Here is a 14950-nt window from a genome sequence, read left to right as displayed (position 1 = left end):
CTCGATATTTATTACTTATGATTTGAAATAATGTATTGCATCGTACAATATTTATTTGATGAATATAATTTTAGAACTGATTGTATCGTTTTAAATTGTTATATCATATCACACATAATTGATATGAAGAATAAACTTATAAGAAAAGTAGAGTACGGATAGAGTAACCATAAAAAAGTAGAGTAAAAGATAAAATAGAATTATTAAATAATAAGTAATGATAAAATGAGATAAAAAATAATATGTTATCAAACTAAATCGATTGTTACTTAAAATAAGACACATTACGTAATTTAGGTAACAAGCATGATATTTAATAACTAGTAAAACAATACAATACAATAAAATAGATAAAAATCTTCCAAATAAGCTGTTCGTATTTACTTTTCTTGGCTTGTATATGTGGATTATTGATGGTAAAATACTCATTATAATATGAATTATACAAAATATTATATATTTATTAAATGGTTGGTGAGAGATTATTTAGGTTGATTACTTTTTTCTTAACAAAAGTTTTGAGTTTTGACACAAATAAGTGTTTCCAAAATGAATTATTAGTTAAATTATGGAATTTTTACACAATTTTCATAGTGTTAAGAGCTAATTATATTTTATCCTTGCTCTTTTCTATATTACAAAAATCTCTTAAATTTGTTGGAATCCGGATGCATTCCAAAACGTTCCGATATATCGCGTCTTGGTTTCGAGTACAACATTCATCGTCCCGATACATATCCGACTAATGCATCACGTAAAGTGATGTATAGAGAATAAGAGAGAGTAGGATTTTGTAATTTTTTTCGAATGGTAGGAAATTTTAGAAAATATGGTAAAATAAGTTGTATATTTAGATGATTTTCTCTTAAATTATTATTTTTTCAAATCAGTATGTTCCTTTAACTATTATAATGGGCTGGTTTTTGTCAACCATTGAATTCAAAGCCCAGCCCAATTTGATGGGCCTTCAACATGCTAATCCATTCCATCTGAATTTCCATTTGCACGTATTAGAGTAACTACATTACATACTTAGGCCCAAATGAAGTTTTAATTAACTTTTTTTTTTGTCAATATTATTATCACTGTCATATATGTATGAGAAAATAATATACAAATTAGATCATATGCTAATAGGCATTATGTGCATATTCTCATCTAATTAAATTTAGATTCGAAGACCAAACAATTAACGAAATATGAAATAATTAAAAGAAATCATCTTGTTGATCGATTACGTAGAAGAAATATAGAAAAAAGTACTAATTGTAATTTGATGAAATTATAATACTCTATACTAAACATCTAGGTCAACAAAATGCTCATCATCAGCAAATATTCATCCATGGCGGATTGTGATTTTTATTAATATTATACTAGAAAGCAATTGTCCGTGCCAGCACGGGCCCAATATTATTAAGTATTATTTCTTTTTGGGAAAATTGTATATAATAGCAAACTATTAATTCAAATTAAATGTTATAAATATAGTTTGATTTAATTGTACCCCATAACAAACTATTGTTATTTAACCTCTCTCCTGGTGAATCTCGCTCGCCACTCTCGTTCTCTCCCTCGCCTCTCTCGTTTTTTATACAAACGCAAGTGTATAAAGTGCGTTTGTGTTTATATAAAGCGAGAGAAAATTGTATAAATACATATATTTTCGTTCCCCTCTCTCCCCTCTCCTAGATCTCGCTCTCTCACTCGCCTTTCTCACTTTATACAAAAACCGCAAATTGTATAAAATGCGTTTGTGTTTGTATAAAGCGAGAGAAAATTGTATATATACATATATTTTCGTTCCCCTCTCTCCCCTCTCCTAGATCTCACTCGCCACTCTCCCAGATCTCGCTCTCTCACTTCCCTCTCTCACTTTATACAAAAATGCAAATGTATAAAATGCGTGAAAATTGTATATATACATATATTTTCGTTCTCCTCTCTCCCCTCTCCCAGATCTTACTCGCCACTCTCCCAGATCTCACTCGCCACTCTCCCATATCTCGCTCGCTCACTCGCCTCTCTCACTTTATACAATTGATCTTTTTGTATATGTATACCAAAACAGATTATACAACTGCTTTCTTTTGTATATGTATAGCGAAATATATATATTTATGTTTGCTATGGAGCGCAATTATGCAAAGTTTGCTATAGCATACAAATATGAATTTTGTGTTTGCTATATGTGAAAGATGCTCATTCTTTTTTGTTAAGTTTGTTTTTACGTGAAATTGAAGAAAAGATATTTGATGGATGTAAGGTGGTGTTCGTTATGTAAAATATTAATTTTTCTATATTTGATCAGTTAAAATCTTTGCAATATATTTTCTCTAGGAAATATTTTTTTTCCTTTTAAAATGAGGAAATGATTTCTATAGTAGAAGTATGAAAAAGAAGAAGTTACACATGATATTCTACATTGTAATGTCTTCCTCCGTTTTCAACCACACCTCATCTTTACCCCATAATATGGAGCTCCCCCCATCTTCATCCCCACCACCACACACATCCCTACCCTCTACCTTCACCTCTTATAGTATTTGTCTAAATTATATAAAAATGCTTTTAGGATAATAATTTTTGCCAACCTATCAAAAACAAGAAAATAATATTTTAAATCTTAACAAACACATCGTAAGTAATTATTAATGATATACTCATAGTATTGCATACTAAAAATTGAATACGCTCTCGATCCATGAATAAATGTTGATTGCCAAATGATAAATTACTATACTCATGGAAACATTATACCATTAGATACTTAAAGCGACACTTTATACACATATAGAGTATTACTATTTATATATTAGTGAAAGATGATACATTTTTTCAATAGTCATCAAAGTTCTTATTTTTAGATTTTCTTTACCAAAAACATATTACGGAATAATTTTATTAATTATATTTTAAAATTTATTATTAATGTATCATTGTTAAAATAACAATTAGGATAAAAATAAAGAAAATGTGCATATTGTACTAATTAATTTAATTTTAGACTCTCAATTATCTAGGAGTTTAACTTGACTATTAGTATTTTATAGAATTACTTAATGATAATGATAAAGTCAGGAAAAAATAATTAATTTTCTTAATTTATTAAAATAAACAAGTAGAATATTATTTTATTATTATAAGAGTCAAATTAATAAATTTTTGTTATTAGGATAAAAATAAAGAAAATGTGCATACTGTACTAATTAATTTAATTTTAGTCTCTCAATTATCTAGGAGTTTAACTTGACTATCAGTATTTTATAGAATTACTTAACGATAATGATAAAGTCAGGAAAAAATAATTAATTTTCTTAATTTAATTTTATTATTATAAGAGTCAAATTAAAGATAACATTTACTATTTACTTTATTAATTATAATTAGTGGATATGCATTGATTTTCAAGAAAACTCTCAGCCAATAAGAGGATAACATTTTCCTTGATTCCTATAATTGATTCTTCTTATTATTTATCCTTTCTACCATCTCTTCTTATTATATGTTATGTCATCTCATTTTTACTTGTCATATTTGGACTTATATATTCATTAAAAAAATAATTTATAGGTTAAATAATTAATACTAAAAATATAATATAATTTTTTATTATAATATATGAAAATTGACAATAAAAATAAAAAAATTATTTTTAAATAATGGACAAGTAAAAGATGGATGAAGTATGTACTCCCTCCGACCCTTTTGACTTGTGAAATTTTGACTCGACACACCTCTTAAGAAAATAATGATTGGTATAATGAGTTTATCATTTTACTCTTATTAATTGGTAAAGTTTTAAACATATTTACTCACTACATTTTTTTAAAATATTAATTTAATATTAATAAATTAAAGGTATAATAGGAGAAAAATATTTTTTTTTCTTGATTTGTTAAATATATTTGACAAATAAATAAAAACGGAGAAAGTATCTATGAAATTTATGCCAATTGGAAGAGGGAAAAAAACGGAAGTGGACCAAAGCCCACGTCTTATAATACCTACATCAAATAGAAAAGTGAGGTTCATCATATTCTTCAATGACATGGCAGGATTTGTAATTAAATAAAAACGATTGGACTTTTTTTTAAAGTTCTTGCTGAGGTACAAAAAACAAAGAAAGAAATACAACCTTTTGAAGCAAGTTTATCTTGCAAAATCTTTTGTAAGATTTTAATAACATTTATGGCAAATAGAAGAAAGTGGGACCCATCATATTCAGCATGGGCAGGGCATACTTTGTAATTAATAATTAAATAGAAAAAGGAGGATCTTTTTAAGAGTTCTTACTTAGGTTCAAATAACAATGCAAAAGTTACAATATTTTAAGCAAGCTTATCTTGCAATTTTTTTAAAGGACTTTAATACCTCCAAACTTTAATTTAATGTTAGAAAACTGACATGTTGAAACTGCCTCAAACTCTCTCTTCTAATAAATAGAAAAGTAAAAGTAAAATATAATAAAAAGAAATAATTTAAATTAATTTGACGTTTTTCTTAATAAATTATTTATTAGGAGTTTATTTTTTTTAAAAATTATTAATTATACTTTAAAAATATAAATATGACTATTAATAATCTTATATAGTTATTTAATGATATATATAATATTAAAAAATAATTTGTTTTGAATATAAAAGCTAAATAATAAAATTTTATTAAATTATTTAACTATATTAAATTTAAACAATTTAATATGTAGAGAATAAAAATGGAAATATATAAAAACTCAATAAAGTTATCATTGTAAAATTAAATGGACCCCACTATACTCAATGATAGAAGGCATAATATGTAATTTAGTAGAAAAGTGTAGGGTTTTTTCAAAAAATGTTAAGAAGGTCCAAATAATAAGGCTAATAGTACAATTTTTTCTATGCAATACTTATCACTTTGAGAAGCTGGAATGACAAAAATATTCCCACTTGCCAATTGAATGACCAATAAGCAGCCTTTGAAACTCTCTCTTCTAATATATATATAAAAATAAAAGTACAACTGGTTTCATATAAATTAAATTAAAAATGTATTTAATTTAATGTCTAATTATTTTGATACGAGGAGAATTCTAGCTTATGTAATCCTATAGTTTCTACATAAAAATGATTCAATTTAGCTTTGAAGGTTAGTTAAATCTCAGTAGACAAAAATTGCCAAAAACAAATTGGAACAATTGAAAATTAAAAATAACTACAAGTATGAAATAAGAAAAACTCATCTTGTTGGACTAATTAAAAAGATGAATAGAAAGAAGTACTAACACTAAATATAATTCAAGCTTAATATAATATTAAGAACACTATAATACTAATTATCAAGGTCAACAAGACGCTTATCATTAGCCAATATTTGTCCACGATAGGTTGATCTCAGTGTATGAAATTGAATTTCAGTCTTTTCTTAAAAGATAGCTTTAAGATCTCCAGTTGTGTCATTACGCTGAACCTTAATATTAAATATACAACTCGTAAACTTGTTGCTCGATATTGGTTCATATCGAAGGATTAAGGTAGATCCTTTCTTCATTCCTAGAGAAACAAGAGTTTGAGGATTTCTTAAAACTGCACCCTCGTACAAAAGCTTCTGATTCTTAAAAGAAAATCCAGTTTACTCTTGAATATAGGCTTTAACTGCAATAATACTATCATCCAGTGCAACCATTAAGGTATAAGAAATTCGACAATCTTTAGCAGTATAATCTATAATGTCCTTAGATACAATCGCGTCTTTGTAAGTATCATCATGAATGATAATTTGCATTGTTCGACTCATTGACCAAGGATCTTTGACCATAGAGAACAACATAAGCATTTTCATAGATATTTGTGTTATCGGTGCGTATCGCAAAATTTTCGTAGAACCCTCTTTGATTCCTAATGCAAATAAAGTGTTCGCATCACTCAAATCTTTACCATCCTTGCTCAAAAGCCTTTGTTTTTTTAAAAGGAATATGCTTTTCCTCTTGAATGTATGCTTTAACTACAACTATTGTATTTCTGGATCAACCATTAAGGCAAAATGGTTTCGATATTCTTTAGTACCATCCATGTTGTCTTGAGCTCCAAACTTGGGTAAGAAACATTTTGATAATGAATACCGTTGAATAATATTTTGAGTGTCATCTTGAATGATAATTTGCATAAATCGACTTGCTGACCTTAGACGTACGAGATCTATAAAGATAAAACTCAACATAAGCATGTATCAAAGGAAACTATAATATTTAGGACATTATAATTAAATAATTTTTTTAAAAAAAGTAACATACTAGCAATGCAAAATCAGAGAATTTTAATATAAAAATCAAAAGTGAAGAAAGTGAGAGGATACATTGTTTGCGTTTTGCATCCATAATGAAAATTAATTAACTTTGTTCTCTCTAATTAACCCCAATTAGAATTTTGGTTCAAGTACTACTATTTATTCATTTAATTAAGGAAAACACACAATAAAAGGAAATAAATCTCCTAAGAGTGGAAAATTGAATCCTGTAGACAAACAAAAAACGTGATACTTTCAATAATATATCATTATGCAATAATTATTGAAGATCTTAGGCAAGATTTTGTCATTATAACAAAGTACATTTTGAGATACCACATACTAACAAATTGTTATACATTTAGTATACCAAATATATAAATTGTATTTACACAATCTAATTGATACAAGTGATAACAATCAATTATACAAATAAGAATTTTTGTTATTATTCTTTGTTTATGATTTAAGGGCTATAATAACAATCATGGAGCTATCACAATCAATTGCTAAGGAAAAATATAAGTACTTATTAATTTTGAATTCATACTTGAACTATAAATTTGTATTTTCGCTGTTCATACTACTATGATCAATTGGACATGTTGCTAGAGCCTACAGAGTATAGTAATGATGCCCCGTTGATCTTTAAATCTAGAATTCTCCTCTTGTTATCCGGTATTTGTGTAAGAAATCCATTAAGAAAAGAATTGCCCAAAGGTACGATCCACAATTTTAGTTAACATAATTTGGCCAAGACTTTCATTATTTACTCGAAATGACCTCATTCTTTACCTTATACCAAAATAAATTACTTCTTTTTCCCCCACTCTTTCTCACCTCATATGTGTCTCTTCTACTATGATTAGCTTTGAATTAAATTTTAAGTTTGTTAGTTATTTAGATTGAATGTTGTTTCGATTGATTCTAAATATCAAGAGGAGTTCAAAATTAATATTATAAAAATATTACATAAAAAATAATTAAATATACAAAAGTTTTAATTAAAACATACAATTTATATAATGTTTAATTAAAAGTTTGTATAATGAAATAATATTAAAATATTCAAAAAATGAATTGGTGTGATGAATAGTGTTACACCAAATTTGGTGTAACACTATTCACACACCAAATTTGAAGTAAAAATTGGTGTGGGTTGGAGCTCAAAACACCAAATTTTACACCAAATATAGGATTTGATGTAAAATTTGGTGTTGGATTGGAGATGGTCTTAGCAACTAGAAATAACACAAGTAATAAGGTTGGGTTAGCTGTCAATTCTTTAAGCTTAAAGCTGACACAACTGTAATAATTGGTGAGTGCGGAAAAAAAGGTGAAGAGTTATCAATCAATGGCATTGCACTAAGTTGCTTTTGTCCATCTTATATTGATCTCTTTGATGATAAACAAACCTAATTTTTGCAATAAAGATTTTCACAAAAAAGGCGAAAGCAAATTTCTCTCAAGAAAGCATTATTCTCATATGCAGCAAGGGACCTGATCAAGGGATCAAGTGTAGTTTTTAGTTGTAACGTGAGGTTAATGTCTTGTGTTCTAACTGCGTAAGATCTATTCCTATGCTATAATAAAATATTGATCATTTGAGTTGTAATCATCATTAAGTTGAGTTTATAGCTAGAGTTAGCTTTGTCGAGTTATGTTAATTAGAGTTTAGTTATATAGTGGACACTGGACAATAAAGTCATTGTTTTGTTTTGTCTTATAATAAAGTTGTTACGAAGAGAAGGGATTAAGGATTTAATTACTAAATTGCAAGAGCTTGTAATCTAAATCTAATTAGCGTGTTAATTAATAAAGTCATTATTATTAAAATCTTGTGAGCTATATCGTGAATTTTCCTCCGAAGTTTCCTCGTAAACATCTTTTATTCTTTACTTTCAAGTGTTACTTTCTGCATAATTCATGATGGACTCATTCAAGTCATCAGACCCAAATCCATAACAAGAAAATATGAAGAATTGGAGAGTACAAGGACCAAAATTGTAATTGAGGAAAAACAAGCAATTCAAGAATACATGACACGTCATTCAGATAACTAAACCTTAATTACTAATCCTGGCTTTCTTAATTTATTTTTCTTAGTTTTCTTTTTACTTCATTTAAAAAAAAATGTTCCATTCTTTTTTGAGATATTTAATATTACAAAATTATAAATCATTGTAATATATTTTATGTATATATAATTTAAGATCACAAAATTTTACTAATTTTCTCAAACTTCGTATCAAGTTAAAATCAGACAAAAAATTTAAAACAAAGGGAATACCACATATTTTTACCTTATTTATGTCTTAGTGATAAAGTTAGTACTCAATTCGTTTTAAAAAGAATGATTTAGTTTGACTAGGAACGGAGTTTAAGAAAAGAAAAAAACTTTTCAATCTTGTTGCTCTAAATTAAAGTTATGTTAAATATATCAAAATGTCCTTTAATCTTGTTACTTTAAACATGTCACGTGAGAGATTAAAGTTGAAGTGTTACCATAAAAGGAAATTAGTCATTTTTTTTTTTGAAATAGAGGGGTATAATTTAACACAAGTTTTATGAAAGAATAATTACTTATATGCAACCTTTGTTCCATCACTGTAACAAAAGCTAAAGATATATAGGAATAACATGGTTCATTTAAGATGTGTTTAAGGTAATAATAAAACATAATGAAAAAAAATCATCGTAAACTCATGTTGCCCGCCAATTTCTTACACCCCACCTCCACCCCACCAGTTTACTTAGCAACTGTATAAATAAACTCATACATTGAAAATTCATTATACGCTCAAAAAATTCAAAATTCAATCAGTTTGTAGAAATGGAACTACATGCTATCGTCTCTGACTTATTCAAAAATAAAAAGTCTGAAATGATGGGTGAAATTCCGGCCGAACTTCCGACAGAGGCGGTGGAGGACTCAACAGATTCATCAGGATCATTGCCAGAATCGTTGTCAAGTTGGATTTCAAATCCAAACAGCATAACAGATGCTCTTGAGTTGGAGAAATCAACCGCAAGTACTGGCGATGCATTTGATTTCTACTCAGCCACACAGACTGATGAAACTGTGGTGTTTGGATCAAAGGACATTATCGATCCCGGTCCTCCTGTTAATGATTCGGAGCTGGAGGAGATTGAGGCGGAGGAGCAGCAGCAGGGAGAACCGGTTTGGGACTATGAGCCGGAAGAAGGGGAAAGACAAATTATCAGTCTGGATAGGATTGAGGAACCGGCCAATCAACTGCTTAGCGCAGAGATTACTGAAGAACAACAGCTTAACGCAGAGAGTACTGAAGAACAACAGCTTAACGCAGAGAGTACTGAAGAACAACAGCTTAACACAGAGATTACTGAAGAACAGTTGAACGATCAACCGCATAGGGAAGACATGGTAGAATTCACGTAATATAAGCGACTATTTTATCAAATTTTGTTGGTTTGTTATGATGTTTTTGTTTGTTTGTTATGATGTTTGTTGTTTGTTGTTTTCAGTGGATGTATGTATTGAAGACCTAAATTGAAATGAAAATATTTAGCAAAATGTATTACTGGGAAAACAATTGAAGAGAACTAAGGTATGATCTCTACTAATTAACTAAGTATCATCTCTGTCAATAGATGACGCATTTGAGAATTGAGATTGTTGTTGTCAAGACTTATCGCATCAACGAGATGTAAAGTTAGGGTTAGTAACAAAATCGAAAAAGTTATTCACAGGGGAAAGAAAAAGTGCCAACTGAAGAGAGTAGATAAACATTTAGCCTTCTGGTGGGAATTGAGATTCCATCAAAGTCTTATTAGCTTATCCAGCTAGCAAAGGCATCTTTAATGGAGAATGGCATAACACATTGAAAACCAAACAGAGAGCGGAAAAAATGCCACGAGTCAGTTGTTGTAGGGCAGTATTAAAAGAGATGGTTAACAGTTTTATTATCCTTCCTGCACAAGTAGCATTTGTTGTTGAGGATGATCCCAAGGTTATCTTGAGTTAGACAGGCCCGTGTAACATAGCTGCTGCCTCAGCGTAGCTACAACCTTGTATGCAATTTCCATCAGTTATCCATTTCACCAATGTGAATGATTTGTATTGTAGAGTAGCCTCGCGTGCATGGCATATGCTTCTCCAACTCTTTCCCAGTTAGCTTTTCCAAATTTTCTTCCAGTAGCCTGCAAGAGAGTGTATAAAATATTGGTAATTATGAGTAATTATTCTTTTCTTCTAACTGGCTGCATGTGGGAGAGCTGAACAGTCAACCAGATGGACAAAGGCATAGTGAAATTCATAGTCGTTTTGCTACTAACATGAAAGAGATTAACCAATACAACTGTTTGGAGATACTTCTCAAACTAATATGTCAAAGTGGGTAAATGTTGCCTTTAACTTTCTAAAGCATTTGTAGAGGAGTACAGATATCTTCTAGGATAAACTTGTCTGTTACAATAATATTCATTGCTCGTCAGTCATCAGTACCTTAACTTGCCATCAGTGAGCAAGCTTGATCATGTTGAAACTTGTGTGTGATAATCAAGTTGTACTTATATCCCATTGTATGCAGTATATCACTAGAAGGCCAAGCATATAAATACAGACTGTCCCCAAAATATGCTATAAAGTTTATAAAGTCAACTAATCAGCTTATACACATATTCACCAATTCCCATACAGGTTACATGTATGAGCGAACTAAAGGGGAGAGTTGGATAGCTAAATGAAACTTACTAGAGATAATTGTGTAATATAGAGTTGTATGTGCATGTTCACCATATTGGATAGATGTAAATAGATGCACCATAAAGTGAGCATATAAAAGAAGTAAGACATTTGTCTCTTAATTGTTTCTCTGATTTCTCTCACATTCAAATTAGTGCTAGACAAGCTTCCTAAAGCAGAAGGGCAGAAAATATTTTTGTATCAGAGGAACAGTTGCCTAAGAGGAAAATGACTCACAGAAAGGGCAATATCTAGACGGAAAAATGAGACTCAACACTTATTTATACATGGATGATATATCATATTTTCAACAGCCACTTTTCTGTTTTTGTGAGTCATATCTTCAATACTCATATGGTGTTTGTAACTTATCACCTGGTTCAGCTTTTTAGCAGCATTAACAACTTGGCTGAATGGCTTTCCATCCTCACCTCACTCATTACACACCCCAGGGTAGCTGTTAGATACCAAGACATATGGCATGTTCCCATCAAATGCTCCTGATGTTTATAACAAGCAAGATAATAATCACTAAGGATAAGTAATTGCTATTGCATAAATAGCCTAAATGGTAAGCGGTCATAAAATATTACCACTCAAACTCCCAATAATATGATAGACGGGATGAAATTATGTGATTTAAGGATGCTATGACAGGAAGACCAGCACCAACCTACCACACATATAGAAATTTTAGACACCTTTGCTTGGTCAAGTATAAACTGAACTTGGAAAATACTGTCATTGGATCAATTGGACAAACACAATGTGCTACAAATCCCATATCATTGTTTGGAAAGTCAAACAAGAAAAGCTTTTAAGCAGAAGAGAAAGGTTTAATATGTATGAGGCTTTTAAGAATCTCAAATACAAGTGAAGTTGGTTTTTTACTTAATTAGTGCTCTACATATCAGATCCCTAGGATTACTTAGCATTGCTTATTCAAGGGATCTGGATATACTTTTTTCAATTTTTATCTAACCATCTGCCATCCGAAATCCACTGGTCCAACTAATACGATTGACACAAGGGTAGGCCTACTAAGGGGGGTAAAGTGTTCACTATCAAGAGATTCTCCATTCTCAAGGATGAACCCGAGACCCCTACCTAGTTTAGAATGCGCCACGGTATGAATTTCAATCAAAAGGAATCTGACTGTGAAGCAACTCCCCAAAAGCTAACACCTTGATACAATGAAGTTTAATCAAGTCTAATAAATGTGACATTCCAAACTCATTCCCTACCGATAAACAAAAAAAATTCCTTTCATACAACAAAATAGACTAACAACTCACAAAGACTAAGCATTATATACCACCACAAAAGATTTGCAATCACACACACCCACAACTCGCAAATGCAACCTCTGTATTATTAGTATATTACCCAACAAAAATAAACACTAGTCTATAGTTGATGATTTTCTCAAATTCTTTAAAAAAAACAACATTTTTTATTACCAATTTGGCGTGAAGAGATCGTCAAGAAACAATGTGTGTTTGAAAAAGTGTTTTCTTAATTTTAGCTCTGATTAATTTTAATTAGGCTAGAAAATTTTACTCTAGAAAATAGTTGATAAGAAAATAAGTGTACAGAGTGGGGGTGATTTTTTTTTCTTAATTATACAAGTCAAACTATACTAGTATATATTAATTTAAGTTGGCTTCATCTGATTAAAGTAAATAAAAGATAAGACAATCTACAAGGATGTTAAGTATGAAATAAGAAAAAATCACCTTTGTTGATGTAATTAAAAAGATGAATAGAAAGAAGTACTAACATTAAATATAATTCAAGCTTAAGATAATATTAAGAACACTATAATACTAATTATCAAGATCAACAAGACGCTTATCATTAGCCAGTATTTGTCCACGATAGATAGGTTGATCTCAGTGTATGAAATCGAATTCCAGTCTTTTCTTGAAAGATGGCTTTAACATCTCCAACGGTGTCATTACGCTGAACCTTAATATTAAATATACAACTCGTAAACTTGTTGCTCAATATTGGTTCATATGGAAGGATTAAGGTAGATCCTTTCTTTATTCCTAGAGAAACAAGAGTTTGAGGGTTATTTAAAACTGCACCCTCATACAAAAGCTTCTGATTCTTAAAGAAAATCCAATTTGCTCCTGAATATAAGCTTTTTAACTGCAATAATGCTATCATTCGGTGCTGTAGTACCATCGATATTGTCCTTTGATCCAATCGGTCCCAGAAACAGTTATAGAGTTTGAAACCAGGCGTTTGCCTGTCAGGCCTACAATTACTCCGGTGGATCCTCCACCATCGGAATCGAAGGAGATAACAGTGACAGATGCTCTTCCGTTGGAAATTACTCCTGAGATGGCGATTGTTCTGAGGAATCCTCAAAGAAGGAATAATAACTGGTGCCATCCTTGTTTAGGGATAAACTCCAATTCCAACCGTAGATTTTTGGATTTTGATATCAGAAGAGCTGCTGTTCCTACTCTTCCACAAATAACTGCTCCTGTTCCATCTCATCCGCCGGCGATCAACATCGGCTACTTGAAAAACAATTGATGAGTAAACTAAAGGTCTCTCTTAAATTCTCTTCATTAGCGCTAAATTTTTTATCCTCCTAAATTCTGTTTCGGTTGGAGAATGTGTTTTTGTATCCTAAATTTTGGTGATTAATTAGAGTTCCTAAATTATGTTTCTGTTGGAGAATGTGTATTTATATGCTAAAGTTTGTTGATTAATTAGTTCCTAAGTTATGTTTCGGTTGGAGAATGTGTATTTATATGCTAAAGTTTGTTGATTAATTAGATCCTAAATTTTGTTTGGGTTGGAGAATGTGTATTTGTATCTTAATTTTGTTGATTAATTAGTTCCTAAATTATGTTTGGATTGGAGAATGTGTATTTGTATCCTAAATTTAGTTGATTAATCTTTTTGGTTTAGAGAATAATGTGCATTTGTATCCTAAATTTAGTTGATTAATTAGAGTTCCTAAATTATGTTCATTAGTGCCTAAAATTTTGGTGATTAATTATCTCCTAAATTATGTTCATTAGTGCTTTAAACAGGAGCAGTTTGCTTCTCTACAATATCCTACCTCTTCATCCTATACAAAAAATCTAGGGATGAAAACTAAGCTCCATTAGTCTACATTTATATTCTAGTTCCTATATTACTTGTCTTGCAATGGTCTGAGGATTGACCTCTTTTTTCTGATTAATCCGCTGGTTCCTTTCCTTCCATATGAAATACTGCAAGAGTGGCCCTGTATACTTGGTCTGGTGCTTTCCTTGAGCACAAATTTCCTTGATCCCTGACAGCTTAGAGATGATCTATTGTACCATTTAGGAGCTCATTGATTATTGCATGTTAGCGCAACTTTTGGGAAATCACTTGTAAATACAGAATATAGTTTCCTGATGGACAAATGTTCTGTTTGTATAAGTTGTTGTTCAGTAATTCCTACATCTTTGAGTTTTAGTGATCATCCATGATGCTTGGTTGATCGACATATTCCAAATGGATCCTTGCTTATTGTTGTAGCAGCGTATCCTCCTTTCTACACAGGTTTTAGCTCGATTCCAGGTTGTAATATTAGTGACATTAAACCCACCTGCCATCTTTGGATAACAAAACTTTTCCCCATACTAACAGTCCTTTTCCTTGACATTTCTGCTTTCCCAGTCCAAAGGTATCTCCTTAAGACAGCTTCGAGCAATTGGATAAACACAAATATCTGAGACCACGATGTTTGTATAGAGACCAATACGCTCTTAATCAGTTGCTATCTTCCAGCGTATGATAGAAATTTAGCCCGTCCAGGAAGTGACCATTTTGTCTATCAGGAATTCTATATTCTATCTTCATAACTCTGTGTCTGGTCACATAGAATGTAGTTGTATTGTTTTTGAGTTGAATGTAGCTATGCTGACTTGGAATTAAATTGATGGGTATGTATGTACTGGTTTCACA

This window comes from Solanum verrucosum, unplaced genomic scaffold, assembly GCF_900185275.1.
Source record: "Solanum verrucosum unplaced genomic scaffold, falcon-dt-bn FXZP01000016.1, whole genome shotgun sequence".
Classification (NCBI taxonomy): Eukaryota; Viridiplantae; Streptophyta; class Magnoliopsida; order Solanales; family Solanaceae; genus Solanum; species Solanum verrucosum.
This window is presented reverse-complemented; position numbering follows the sequence as displayed.